Source organism: Lipotes vexillifer, unplaced genomic scaffold (genome assembly GCF_000442215.2).
Source record: "Lipotes vexillifer unplaced genomic scaffold, Lipotes_vexillifer_v1.1 scaffold376, whole genome shotgun sequence".
Taxonomy (NCBI): Eukaryota; Metazoa; Chordata; class Mammalia; order Artiodactyla; family Lipotidae; genus Lipotes; species Lipotes vexillifer.
The window spans coordinates 617,222-631,604 of record NW_006785037.1 but is presented as its reverse complement, the minus strand read 5'-3'; the positions used below and the strand labels follow the sequence as shown (position 1 = coordinate 631,604).

Genomic DNA, 14,383 nt, shown 5'->3' with positions numbered 1-14,383 from the left:
GCTGTGGAGAACAGTATGGAGGTTCCTTAAAAAACTACAAATAGAACTACCATATGACCCAGCAATCCCACTACTAGGCATATACCCTGAAAAAACCATAATTCAAAAAGAATCATGTACCAAAATGTTCATTGCAGCTCTATTTACAATAGCCCGGAGATGGAAACAACCTAAGTGTCCATCATCAGATGAATGGATAAAGAAGATGTGGTACATATATGCAATGGAATATTACTCAGCCATAAAAAGAAATGAAATTGAGATTTATAGTGAGGTGGATGGACCTAGAATCTGTCATACAGAGTGAAGTAAGTCAGAAAGAGAAAAGCAAATACCGTATGCTAGCACATATATATGGAATCTAAAAAAAAAATAAGCTTCTGAAAAACCTAGGGGCAGGAAAGGAATAAAGACGCAGACATAGAGAATGGACTTAAGGACACGGAGAGGGGGAAGGGTAAGCTGGGACGAAGTGATAGAGTGGCATGGATGTATATACACTACCAAATGTAAAATAGGTAGCTAGTGGGAAGCAGCCGCATAGCACAGGGAGATCAGCTTGGTGCTTTGTGACCACCTAGAGTGGTGGGATAGGGAGGGGGGGATGGAGGGAGACGCAAGAGGGAAGAGATATGGGGATATATGTATATGTATAACTGATTCACTTTGTTATAAAGCGGAAACTAACACAACAATGTAAAGTAATTATACTCCAATAAAGATGTTAAAAAAAAAGAATTTGATATTGGTTATTCTACGTTACTATAAGAATGTATAATTTTAGGGCTTCCCTGGTGACGCAGTGGTTAAGGATCTGCCTGCCAATGCAGGGGACACAGGTTCGATCCCTGGTCCGGGAAGATCCCACATGCCATGGAGCAACTGAGCCCGTGCACCACAACTACTAAGCCTGAGCTCTAGAGCCCACGAGCCACAACTGCTTGAGTCCATGTGCCACAACTACTGAAGCCCATGTGCCTGGAGCCTGTGCTCCGTAACAAGAGAAGCCAGCGCACGACAAAGAAGAGTAGCCTCCGCTTGCTGCAACTGGAGAAAGTTCGTGTGCAGCAACAAAGACCCAACAAAGCCAAAGATTAAAAAAAAAAAACAAATAAATAAATTTAAAAAAAGAAAGAATGTGTAATTTTACAGTAATGTCACAATTATCCTACTTTCAAAATTTGTATGACTTACTAAATACAATTAGAAAAGAAAATATGAGATGTTGGTAAAGACTAAAAAAAAAAAACAAAAATTACTGCTGAAAAAGAGAACAAATTCTCTAAGTCATGTTAAAATCAATAAAATCTTTTGAGTTTCACCCTTTATCTGCTGCTATGGAAAGAGCATGTTTCTAAGTTTCTGTGAATTTGGAATCTTCATTGAAATAGAAACAAGTTGATGGCTATTGCCTGGTAGCAACTAGATCAAGCATAATGTGCACCCACATATCCCAATTGTAATATTTCTCCTAAAATATATATGATAGTCTTAAAAAAAAAAAAAGCATAGTTTAAACTGAAATAATGTATACTCAAAGAGAATTTTATTTCATTTTGAAAGTAGTTTCCCCTTCTTAATAATTTAAAATATCTTATTTAAAATACTTTCATGATGTATGATAGTAGAATAGTTAGCAAAGAACACTTTTTTGGCTTTCAAGAAATTGTTCAGTTAAAATCACCCTACTCTGAATAGACACACAATTTATGTAATCATTTGACTTTTTTTTTTCATTTGACATTTTTAACATTCAGATAAAATCAGCAATTTGAGGATATCTTATCTTCTATTTACTACTGCACATACCGCGTACATGGACATTCTGGATGTTTCTTCTCAAAATTTGAGAAATAATAGATAAAAGGTAGTGTTACATTGTCACCTTGGGACCTCTACAGGCCCCAATTGTCCTGAAAATGTTGTATCTGTTTAGAGCTGATCTTTAGTTTCGTTTCTTATTCTGCTTCATGCTCAGTTTCTATGCAATGTCCAAAGACAAAAGTGTCCGTGCAGATCAAACAGATGCCTCGGCGGGGAGGGTTGAGTGTGTGAGCCACATTGTACAGAAATTCTCCATTTATCTCTAGTCCCCCAGTCCTGGGAAAACTTTTTTCTGGGAATGAGAAGAAAAGAGCCATTCCAACTAACACAAAGAAACGGGGATGTGCTAGATTTATTATAAAGATCAGCGATCTCACAGAAATGAAATATTAGCCAGACCTCTTGGGACCTGAAGTGAGAATTCGGAAATTGCCAGAGATGAAGGGCCAGCCTTGATACTCCTCACAGACCTTCAGTGAAGACGCCTGTGAAGCTGCTCATTTTGGCATGTCTTGCTCGAAACTCTCATTAATAACGGGAAGTTTGAAGTTTAACCACCTTCCCCTTGGACAGTGACCTGTCCTCCCCAAACTCCCTGGGGGGAGGGGGCAGTCCACCCACCTTCAAACTTGGAGATGGGCTTTTCTCAATGCTACCCATCATTTTTCTTTGTCTGCTCCTAGCCTGGATTAATGTTTCAACTTTAGAACATTTTTAGTAACCTCCCTCTCTGCCCATTTAAAATGATTCCAAGAAGTAAACTTATAGCCTCAAACACAAATTGTTTCCTGCTTTACAATCTTTGCAAACAGTAATATATGCTCATACATAATATTCTCACAGCACTCTTGCACTGAATTTAGGTCACTGTGCAATGCTGTGGGTGGGTGAGGGATGCTGGTGATTGAGAATTTTCCCCAGAACAACCCCCTACCACTTTTATAATTCTTTATAAAGATTCTAGAAACTCTAGAAAACTTGAAGCAAAAGGGACAGTATTTTTTAATAAATACGTTATCTTATGGCTATGTCTACAGATGAGGCAGAAGAGTGTCTACACTTTACTGAGCTAGAAATTTTATGTTCCCTATTATTTCTTGGGAGCTTCAAGAGAGAAATCAAATCTTTCTTTGAATTTTTTTTTTTTTAAAGATAATGTCTGTTGCAATGTTGCATGAGAGATTGCATATTCTTTTCTGGCTTTCAAATTTTGAAAAGGGAAAAAAATAAGGAAGGAAGAAAACTGAGGTCCAGAACAGTTTTTTAAAAGTTTTAGCTCTTAAGTCTGAGTTAAGGAACTTTCTTCCATTTTCCTCATTCTCCTTGGGCAGCCTGGTTCATACCAACACACTGTGTTCCTTTTCTCCTCTCCAGAAGTAAGGATAAATTGTGTGAGTCACCATCTCACTACATCCAGGCTGCTAATATTGTCAGTCCCACTGTTTTGTCTTACATAATCAAAATTCCTCCTCCCTTTGTACACTTCAGTGGAACAGATTTTTTTTGGTCTTTTTTTTTTTTTAGGACTAGCACTACAGTAAGCACCATGGATATTTCAGTTCGCACTCTACCCACGTTCCTGCCTTGAAACCATCTTCCTTTCTATTCTTTCTTTCCCTCTATCTGTGTGGCCTGCTGCTCTACACTGACATGCTTACCTGGAGACAGCATTTCTCAGGCGCTCATTTTACTGATGGTTTCATAGGTGTTCTAAAAAACAAAGAATTCTGTCACTAAACAGGTTTCCGCAATATTGGATTTAAAATGTGACACAGGTTTTGTTAGTGGAGGACTTCTTGAGGCCCTGGGTTGGGCCCAGGCATGCTCTCAGTCTTTCAGAGGCAGATGCAGTAAGCCAGCTTTCCCAAACCTATTGTCCACAAGGTGCCTTTATAAGAAGTATCTCAAGGGACAACAGTTTTGCAGAAAACCCTTTAGAGTTCTTCAAGCAATGCTCACAAGCAATCACAGCATCCTAGAGACTCAAACAGGGTAGATAACTGGCCAGTGCCTGCAGTGGGGGGTGGATAATGGTGAGTGATCCTGGTGTATAGGCAAATCTGAATTCCCAAGCCTGGGTCCAGCTTTTGGAGAAAGAGGATCAGAGCCCTTGTATCCTTGTATCACCTTATACTTTTACCCTCTTTTTCTCACTGAAGGGCTTCCTCAGTGAGTAATAGGGCAAAAGCTTATTCTGACTGAAATGCTGGTTATATGCCGGCAGTATGATTAATTCTAGATGTTGACTTGTGTTTGTTTTTCCATTAATTAAGAAAGCTTGGGCTTCCCTGGTGGCGCAGTGGTTGAGGGTCCGCCTGCCGATGCAGGGGACGCGGGTTCGTGCCCCGGTCCGGGGAGATTCCACGTGCCGCGGAGCGTCTGGGCCCGTGAGCCATGGCCGCTGAGCCTGCGCGTCCGGAGCCTGTGCTCCGCAACGGGAGAGGCCACGGCAGTGAAAGGCCCGCGTGGCGCAAAAAAATAAGTAAATAAAAATAAATAAAAATTTTAAAAAAAGAAAGCTTAAGAGCTGGTTTTTCAATTTCATCTAAAGCCTCGGCTGGATACTGTTCTACAGGGCAGTAGAATGGTGAAGAGCGCAAAGCTCTAGGACCACATTGCCAGCCTTCAGATCTCAGTTCTGCCCCTGGAAAGCTCTGCGACCTTGGGCAAGTTATTTAAATGGGAATATGCCTCAGCTCCCTAATCTGTAAAGTGGGGATAAAAATAGTTCTTACCTCAGAAGTTGTCATGGGGAAGAATTGAGTAAACACAAACACTTAAGAACGGTGTAGGATACATAGTGCAGTGTTGGATACATAGTGCAGTGGCAACTAGCCATTGTCACTGCGATTTATAATCATTATTAAAAAGAAACAAAGTACTTTATTCTTTTTTTGAATTTATTTATTTAATTTATTTATTTTTGGCTGCGTTGGGTCTCCGTTGCTGCGCGAAGGCTTTCTTTAGTTGCGGCAAACGGGGGATACCCTTTGTTGCAGTGCACGGGCTTCTCATTGCAGTGGCTTCTCTTCTTGGGGAGCTTGGGTTCTAGGCGCGCAGCCTTCAGTAGTTGTGGCTCGTGGGCTCTAGAGCGCAGGCTCAGTAGTTGTGGCGCACAGGCTTAGTTGCTCTGCAGCATGTAGAATCTTCCTGGGCCAGGGCTCGAACCCATGTACCCTGCCTTGGCAGACGGATTCTTAACCACTGCGCCACCAGGGAAGTCCAGTATTTTATTCTTTGTAACAGAGTTTACTTCCATGCCCCTGAAGGTGGCTGGTGGTTAAATTATCTAAAATGGATGAACCACTTCAAGAAATGCTTTTTATTGCTCTTATCCATGCAGTAACTAATTCTCGGGGAGCAGAAATGTAGGCTCTTCACAGCTCATTTGTTCAGCCATTAAGCCGCATTTACCCTTTGACTTCTCCACATATTCCCCACCAAAACGTGTTGGAAAATACCAAAATTTCCAAATTACCTACCAATACCAAATACATTTAAAAAACAGACACAGAAATTTGTCCAAGGAAAAACATAGCAGTCTGAGACATGCGTGCAACTTTCTGTCTTCTTGCTCTGGCTTCAAATCACTTTTGTTCACTTGCTAATTAACTTCAGAGAGGCTTTCAGGTCTAACTGCAATTTGAGAAAGTGTTTTCTGAGAAACTAGTTATTATACCAGAAATCCAATAAAAAGAAATAAGTTGGATATTCTGAGGAGTTTGTAATAAAATTTTAAACTACTGCTAATCTTTCCTGTCCCACTTCCCCAGGAGGCCTTTCTGGGCTTCTACACTAAATTAAACAGGCTTATTCTCTGCTTCCTAAGCACCCTACACGGGCCCTCTGCTCAGCTATTTGGTGCCTTTTTGTAATTAGAAAAAGGCATCCTTTCTCATGATACTCTATTTCTGTCTTTCTGTCTGCAAATTATGATAATACAATAATTTCATTAGAGCAGGACACTCTGGTGCCATCTGTCAGAAAATTGTCCTGAGAAATATACAAGTCACCAAGATCTGACATGTGGGTGATGCCCCCTCAGGTGTAGTGTATTTGTGCAGTGCACAACCTGCTCGACTGCATGTAGCAGCCTTGACCCTATACTTCCCCTTTGGCAACTCTCATCATGTTCACAATGACCTATTTAATGCATTCTGGCCATTCAGCTGAGACCCAGGAGACTGGTGACTGTGTGTGCCTGCTGTCTGCTCTTTCCAGGAGAGCATGGTGCAGGAAATCACACAATACAGCCTCACAGAATTGGTTTGAATTTGAATTTTGATAAAATGAGGTTTGGGCATTCTAGGATGCTCTGTTCTAGGATGCTGGGCGAGAAGCGTTCTGTTCTGTTCTAGGGTGTTGTTTAAAACATTTCAATTCCCGATGAAGCACAATGGCTAAACATTTCATTGCAAACAACTTGTGAATACTCACTCCTGTAAATATTTAAAGGTTTATTAAGCTTGTCCTTTGGGGGGTTGAGTTATATTATTTGTGTATCTACAAAGCATGACTTTACATTTAATGTTTTCGTTTTTCTGTTCATCGCCGTGACTGTGATCTGTGCTATGCGTCAGCACTGAGATGATTAAAAATAATAAAGTTATCAACAATCCAAAGAGTTGAGGCCACAAAAAATTAAAGGAGGTTCGTGGTAGACCTTTCTCAGCATAAAACTGACTTGGCTAGGGGTGGCAAAGGAATGGGATATGAAGGGAGATTGTTGCAGGGGCAGGGAGGGTGGGAGAAATAAAACGTAATAGAGGACTTCCCTGGTGGTGCAGTGGTTAAGAATCTGCCTGCCAATGCAGGGCACATGGGTTCAAGCCCTGGTCCAGGAAGGTCCCACATGCCACAGAGCAGCTAAGCCCATGAGCCACAACTACTGAGCCCACGTGCCACAACTACTGAAGCCCTCATGCCTACAGCCCATGATCCACAACAAAAGAAGCCACAGCAATGAGAAGCCCATGCACCGCAACAAAGAGCAGCCCCTGCTCACCGCAACTAGAGAAAGCCCACACGCAGCAACGAAGATCCAACACAGTCAAAAATAAATAAATTGTAAAAAAACAAAACAAAACAGAACAAATGTGATGGACATTTTTCAGTTCTATACCTCTGAGTATATTGATTTAAAGTAATTAGAAAAGATGGGCTTCCCTGGTGGCGCAGTTGTTGAGAGTCCGCCTGCCGATGTCAAGGGGACACGGGTTTGTGGCCCGGTCCAGGAAGATCCCACATGCCGCGGAGCGGCTGGGCCCGTGAGCCATGGCCGCCGAGCCTGCGCGTCCGGAGCCTGTGCTCCGCAACGGGAGAGGCCACAACAGTGAGAGGCCCGCGTACCGCAAAAAGAAATAAACAAACAAAGTAATTAGAAAAGAGTTCAGAGAACATATCACCTTTTTCCAAGTTAAATTCAGGCAATAGTTTAGAAATAGTTAAAGATAAGAAACTAATATTGAATGAACATCCACCTTGCCAGGTACTGTATGAAACATACAACCTTGTTATTTTACTTAATTACTGCCCAGATGAATAGAAGTGAGTAATAAGTAGGTTAAATTTGAGATGAATTATATGAGATCAAACACTTGGAATTTTATGTGGAATGATAAAATTAATAGCAGTGAGGCCTCCTTGGCCCTGGAATAATTTCCTAAGGGAAGTAGTCACCCTGTGACTGGGCTAATTTGAATTAAGGCTGGAAAACTGACTGCACTGAGAGAATGAGGCAGATGACTAGTAAGTCTTTTCCATCTCTCATTTTCCCTAACATGCTGGCTTCTGCTCAAATTGAAATTCATGATGTGGAATATACGTTGTTTCGTGTATTTCTGTGTGCCATTATAAAGCTGTAAGCTGAAATGTGTCTGTATTCCATTAAATGATGGTCATAGCACAGCCAGAAAGCCCTGGTGAGGCCTTTTGGAATTCCAGAGAAGTCATCTCAAGCAGAAACTTTGGTCTCCAAGATTTTTATTAGAAACAAATGAAAGAAAACATAAACAGGCCAATGAGCGAGTGACCTGTAGTGTTCCACAAACCTCGATGCTGTGGATTCTCTCAGTCCTTTAGCGCCCTGTGCTTGGTGCCAGCCTGGATGAAGTCATTGGAGCTCTAAACCTCACGGGCTGCCTGGGATAGTGGCACTTTACCCGGACGTTTATTTTAATGTTGGAAATATGCAGAAAATATCCCTTTTCTCAGTGGCTTGCTGGGTTGTCTGCCTTAGCACATTTGTCTCAAAACCAGCCTAAATAAGATGTGTGAAATAAATCTCTGAAGTTCTCATTTTGTGTCTGCTCATGCACTCTCAGCTGAAAGCATTCCTAAAACCTAAAAAACTTTATTTGAAACATCTTTTCCACCCATCCTTATTTTCTGAGAACGCCGCAGAGTATTTCTAAAGAAATTGCTATTGATGATGTAATGCACTATTACATTTATAATACAGAGTTAATCCTGTCAGTGACAGTATTTTTACTTTTTTGGACTCCTTTCAATTTAATCACTAATGTACGTCAAGAAAAATGTAGAGAAGAAAAGATTGGGTTTCCCTGGTGGCACAGTGGTTAAGAATCCGCCTGCCAGTGCAGGGGACACGGGTTCGAGCCCTGGTCCGGGAAGATCCCACATGCTGCAGAGCAACTAAGCCCGTGCACCGCAACTACTGAGCCTGCGCTCTAGAGCCCGCGAGCCACAACTACTGAAGCCCGTACACCTAGAGCCCGTGCTCCACAACAAAGAGAAGCCACCACAATGAGAAGCCCACGCACCACAACGAAGAGTAGGCCCCACTTGCTGCAACTAGAGAAAGCAAGGAAGACCCAACGCAGCCAAAAGTAAATAAATAAATAAATTTATTTTTTAAAAAAGAAAAGATTATTGTTCTTAATCCAGGTAAATTTCCTCATTTGAAATTATGCACTTTACCTACAATTTCATTATCTTCAATAAATGACAACAGCAATTTTTTCCCTTTTTTAAAATTGAGGTATAGTTAATTTCAAGTGTACAGCAGAGAAATTTAATTATATCTATATAATATATACATATATTTTTCAGACTCTTTTCCATTATAGGTTATTACAAGATATTGAGTATAGTTCCCTGTGCTATACAGTAGGTCCTTGTTGTTTACCTGTTTTATATATAGTAGTGTGTACATGTTAATCCCAAACTCCTAATTTATCTCTCCTACCCGCTGCCCCCTGCTATTCCTTTTGGTAACCACAAGTTTGTTTTCTATGTCTGTGAATCTATTTCTGTTTTATAAATAAGTTCATTTGTATCATTTTTTTTAGATTCCACAAATAAGTGATAGCCTATAATATTTGTCTTTCTGTGTCTGATTTACTTCACTTAATTTGATAAACTCTAGGTCCATCCATGTTGCTTCAAATGACATTATTTCATTCTTTCTATGGCTGAGTAATATTCTATTGTATATGTATACCACATCTTCTTTATCCATTCATCTGTTGATGGACATTTAGGTTGCTTCCACGTCTTGTCTATTGTGAATAGTGCTGCTATGAACATGGGTGTGCACGTATATCTTTGAATTATAGTTTCGTCTGGAAGTATGCCCAGGAGTGGGATTGCTGGATCACATGGCAACTCTATTTTTAGTTTTTAAGGAACCTCCATACTGTTCTCCATAGTGGCTGCACCAATTTACATTCCCATCCACAGTGTAGGAGGGTAGGAGGCTTCCTTTTTCTCCACACCCTCTAGCTATTTTTTAATTAACATGAATTACTGGATACTTTCATTCCTGCCAATATGGATGGTGGGACAACTTTTCTCTCTATAAAGAAACATTTTTCAAAGTGTCACATCCTCAGATTTTCAAATCCTAATTCCGTGGAATTCACTGTAATTGACATACTTTGCCCCTCCAATTGTACAACTAACGGGGAACGGTCGTTTTGGAGAAGTCAGTACCTCAAAATGGCTAGAGTTGACTGAGCCCACGAGCACGCTCAACGTGTCCACGTGTTTGAAGCTTGATTGTGACTGACATGAAAGTGCTTTTGTGGTTTGCTTTTTAGCAGTACAATAAAGTTGCCATTATAAGTGGTCAGAAACCACAAGCCAGATATTTACATGTGAGGATCTGTTTGTAGCATTATTATATAAATATGTTCTTTTCATGTCATGGGTTCTTTTTTCTATAAAAGAGTGCTTTCTTTACTACTTTGTCTTCTACTTTCCTATATTATAAACATATACCCTGCTTTCTCTTCAGATCATAGAGGTTAAACAATAACTTGAATATCCAGGCAGGAAAATTGATGAAATTTTCATTTGCAGACTAGATCAGAGTTTACAAACTGGTGGCCTGTAGACCAGATCTGGCCACTGTTGTGTTTTGCTTGGCTCAAAGAATGTATTTTAAAAATACAAATTAATTTCCCATGTTTAAAAATTGGATAGTGATACACAAAAACTGGATTTTTGTCTTAAAGTATCAGATTTGGTAACACTGGACTTGCAGTTGGCTAGGGCTGAATTCTGGCTGCCGCCTTTCACTGACCTTGTGTACGCCAGGTCACCACGGCTCCACAGCCCCTCATCGCTACAGCCCACCACCCTCATTATTCTTTCTTCTTTAGAGGATTACCTAACTGGCCCCTGGAGGCATTTGAGTTTGTGACCTGTGGACCAAAGGTTTTTTTCTTTCCAGCTTTATCAGATAAGAATATCATATCCATAATCACATTTAGGTAAGGTGTAATTGATTTTTAAAACTTTGGGTTAAATTTGTCTTTTTAGAGGTGGTCATAAAAGGGTAAAAACTGGAGGGAAGTAAATAAATGTGAACAAACTCATTTAAAAATAGCCATACCATAACACATTTAAATAGTTACTCGAGTCTCTTCTGTGCTCTTAAACCTTTAATAAAAAAATTATTATCTGGGGAGAAAGGGAATTTAAGTAAAATGTGCACATATATCTTAATGTTGAAAATTGAAAAAAGGAATGCCAATTTACCTGTTATTCTACAGACACAAAAATCTAAACTCACATGTAAAAGTCTACCCTTGAGTTTAATTGCTAACATATAGAAAGTTGATGCTTAACTTCTGGTTTACTAATCCCCATTAGTAGCTATTACAGAAGATAATCTAAATCAAGTTTGTACATCCTATCTGAACTCTCATATGCCAACTCTTGACCACATTAAGGTAAGTAACTCTTCCATAATTACAGCCAGCTCTTGTGATGTCAGAGTGGAGGTGAATGAAGAACAAACGAAGGTTTATTCTTACGTAGATCAGGAAGCATTAGGGAGCTCAACATCAGGGCACATGTCTATACCCTTGGGGCTGGCACCTCCCCCATGCCTAGACCTGGTTCAGCTGAAGCCACGGGGATCTTGCTAGGCCTCTATCTGTTTTCATCTAGAAATCCGAATCAGAATGCCCAAGTGTAAGTTTCCTTGCATCAACCTTGACAGGAAATCGTATCCATTCTGGTTGTTAAACCAAGTGATGTTTAATGGCTGAAAAGAGTATAGATGACTCACCAGTAGGAGTCAGTCCATTATAATTGTTGCTGAGATTCTCCTGACCATAAAGTATTATGAGGAAGGCCAAGTGACTACCTTAACACACTGCCCCATGGGCGCACTCTTTTGAACCAAAGAAAATACTAGAAAAAACTTTTTTGTCCTTTCCTCTTACAGAGTATTCCTACTATGTATTTTTTAAATTGATCACTTATTTCTTTTTTTATATATTTATTTATTTTATTTATTTACTTTCTTTTGGGGGGGAGCGGGCTGCATCAGGTCTAGTTGCGGCATGTGGGGTCTTCATTGAGGCATGTGGGATCTTTCATCGCGGCTCGGGCTCTTTGTTGTGGTGCTCAGGCCTCTCTCTAGTTGTGGCGCACGGGCACCAGGGCGCGTGGGCTTTGTAGTTTGCGGCACACCGGCTCTCTAGTTGAGGCGTGCGAGCTCAGTAGTTGTGGAGCGCGGGCTTAGTTGCCCCATGGCATGTGGGATCTTAGTTACCCAACCAGGGATCGAACCTGTGTCCCCTGCATTGGAAGGCGGGTTCTTTACCACTGGACCACCAGGGAAGTCCCCCTACTATATTTTTTTCCCCATAACCACAGTTTGAATTTTGGTATGTTATCTTTCATATGCTACCTTTTACCTTTTTTTTTAATGCATTATGATCATTGCGGTCACAATGCCTCTGGAGTCACTGTGTTCACTGTGTAACGAATTTAACTCCAGTGTCCAGGATCACGCTGTATAGACCAGTGTCTGGGAGCACTCTCTGTGTAGACTCATGTCCTGTGAAGGCCAGGATGGAAAAGGATTCACGAACCTCTGCCCAAATATGCCTGTAGTCAAAAATGTACACAAAACTCTGAGTGCTGAAGTTAGTGCTCAGTGGTAAACTATGGTTTTATAAGTTACAAGTGTGTTCTGTTTTAATGCTTTTGAACTATTGATCTTGAAATACTCTATTTTTAAATATTAAATTTTACTATAGGAATAAAAGTGTAATAGTTTTTTCCCCCGTTGTACATGTTTATTAGGCAATGTTTGTTGATGTAGCAGCAACTAGACAGGGTTGAGTTTGACAGATCTCTGATTGCAAATACATATGGGAGCACTTCAGTTTATTTATTTTTTCTCATTTAAAAAATTTACTTCTGTTCTTAGAAGTCATGTTATTAGCTGTTGCTCAGAAACTGTCTTTTTCTCAGCACAGCTCTCATTTTAACCATGTTTTGCAAGATAAATGAGTTATAAGTAGATGTATCTTAATAGAATGTTCTTTTTTATTACTTTCTTTGATAGATAAACTGATTCTCTTATCTAAAAATTTTGTAGAAAATCACGTTCTCTTAAAACTTAAAAAAAAATGCATCAGACATATAAATTCTTTCAGAAAGTAAAGGTAGCGTATTTATGTTTCATAAAACTCTATTTTATGGCAATTGATATAATTTGATGCTTATGGTATATTTCAAGTTTATTGTTACCAGTCATGTCCTTTTTGCTTTCAGCAGTGAAATTATCTCCTACATAACATTCTTCCCTCTTCCTTCTGAAAGTGAAATTATTTATGAGATGGTGGCTTAGCAACAAGAAGAAAAGGAAAATGATGCCTTTCTTACTCCAAGGGAGAAATGGAGTGTTGTGTACTAGAAAGAGCTCTGTACTGGAATGAGGAAATATGCATGCTGGTTCCAGCTGTGCTGTAATATGAATGTTTGTTAGATGAATGGATCAGTTTCTTTGGACCTCAGTTTCCCAATTATAAAGTTTAGAACCTAGAGTAGATTATCTCTCTGTCTACTATTAGCTCTAAAATTTCCTTATTCCATGTAAGCAATGTCTACCTTCTTACTGGAATCCTTTGCTGTGAAATGGTCAGTTCAAGTATTGTTATAATGGAACGCGTTTGGTATGTGTTAGTGTAATGATGCTTCACCTATTTTTTGTTGTTAATCTGTCTCCCTACACTTGGAAACATTCCTTACCTAATTACACAGGAAGTCAGTAATGGGAGTTGGGAGTGAGGTCTTGATTTTTATACCTTTTCTAATGCTCTAACATGTGAAATTAGTTTCCATGAATTGTTTGGTCCAAATCTGAAATAGAAATTTATCATACATTTTTATGCTTGTCCCAAACTCCATTCTTAATGTAACGGGCTACATATCTATACATTAATTTATCTTCAGAAAATATTGCTTTAATGTTTTAAAGCCATGCCACACAATAAACTCATGCTTGGTGGACATTTCCCATGCTCTGTTTATTTTGTGTGAAGCCCCCATTCCTATAAATAACCTGCTCAGGGAAAATTTGCAAGGACATAGCTCAACTTGAATGAGAGAGAGCTAGGTTGAAAAAAAGATGGAAAAAACATATGTGGATTCCAGCTTATCTTGAATGAGTGTTCTGGCATGGATTTTTTTATTTTGTTTTAAATCAATTGCCAGAGCACCAGATATAGTTACATTCAAGCTTAACTGATTTAATGTATTATAATTCAGATTCATTAAAATTATATCTATGAAGAATTTTTAATGACATGGCAAATGGTAATACAGTAACTGAGGAAACTGAGAAAAGAAATTTTGCCTTACAGTTTGATCTCAACCAGAGGGAAATAAACACACAAACATATTAACTGTGGTTCTTTCCTAGATGATGAGATTATTTTATAATGATTTTTCTTTCTGTATTTTTGCTTTAAAAAAAAGATAAGAAATTCAAATAATAGTTTTTGTCAGATATTTAAAATACAAATAATTTTTTTTTTGTTTTTGTATTATTGCAAATTTGGATCTTCCCTTGCCTCTACTTATGACTCCATAAGAGGAACAGCTCAGATTCAACTTACCCCACACACACCTGAGGCCATAGCAGTAGGTCATGGCACAGTTGTAAGGCTGAGGTTTCAGTAGCATCAATAATGAGAAGGAGGGTCTTCAACATCACAAGGATCAGCAAATGGATCCCACCACACCAACACTTTTTTTTTTTTTTTTTTTTTTTTTTGGTTTTTCGGGCCCTCCC

The 14,383-nt window shown here is 39.5% G+C and overlaps 1 protein-coding gene across 1 annotated transcript in view; it reads left to right on the top strand.

Annotated features, from left to right (window-relative positions):
* The window catches only part of NIPAL2 (NIPA like domain containing 2), a 72,225-nt gene that overhangs the window by 20,731 nt on the left and 37,111 nt on the right, over positions 1 to 14,383 (top strand). The gene's annotated exons all lie outside the window — the stretch shown is intronic.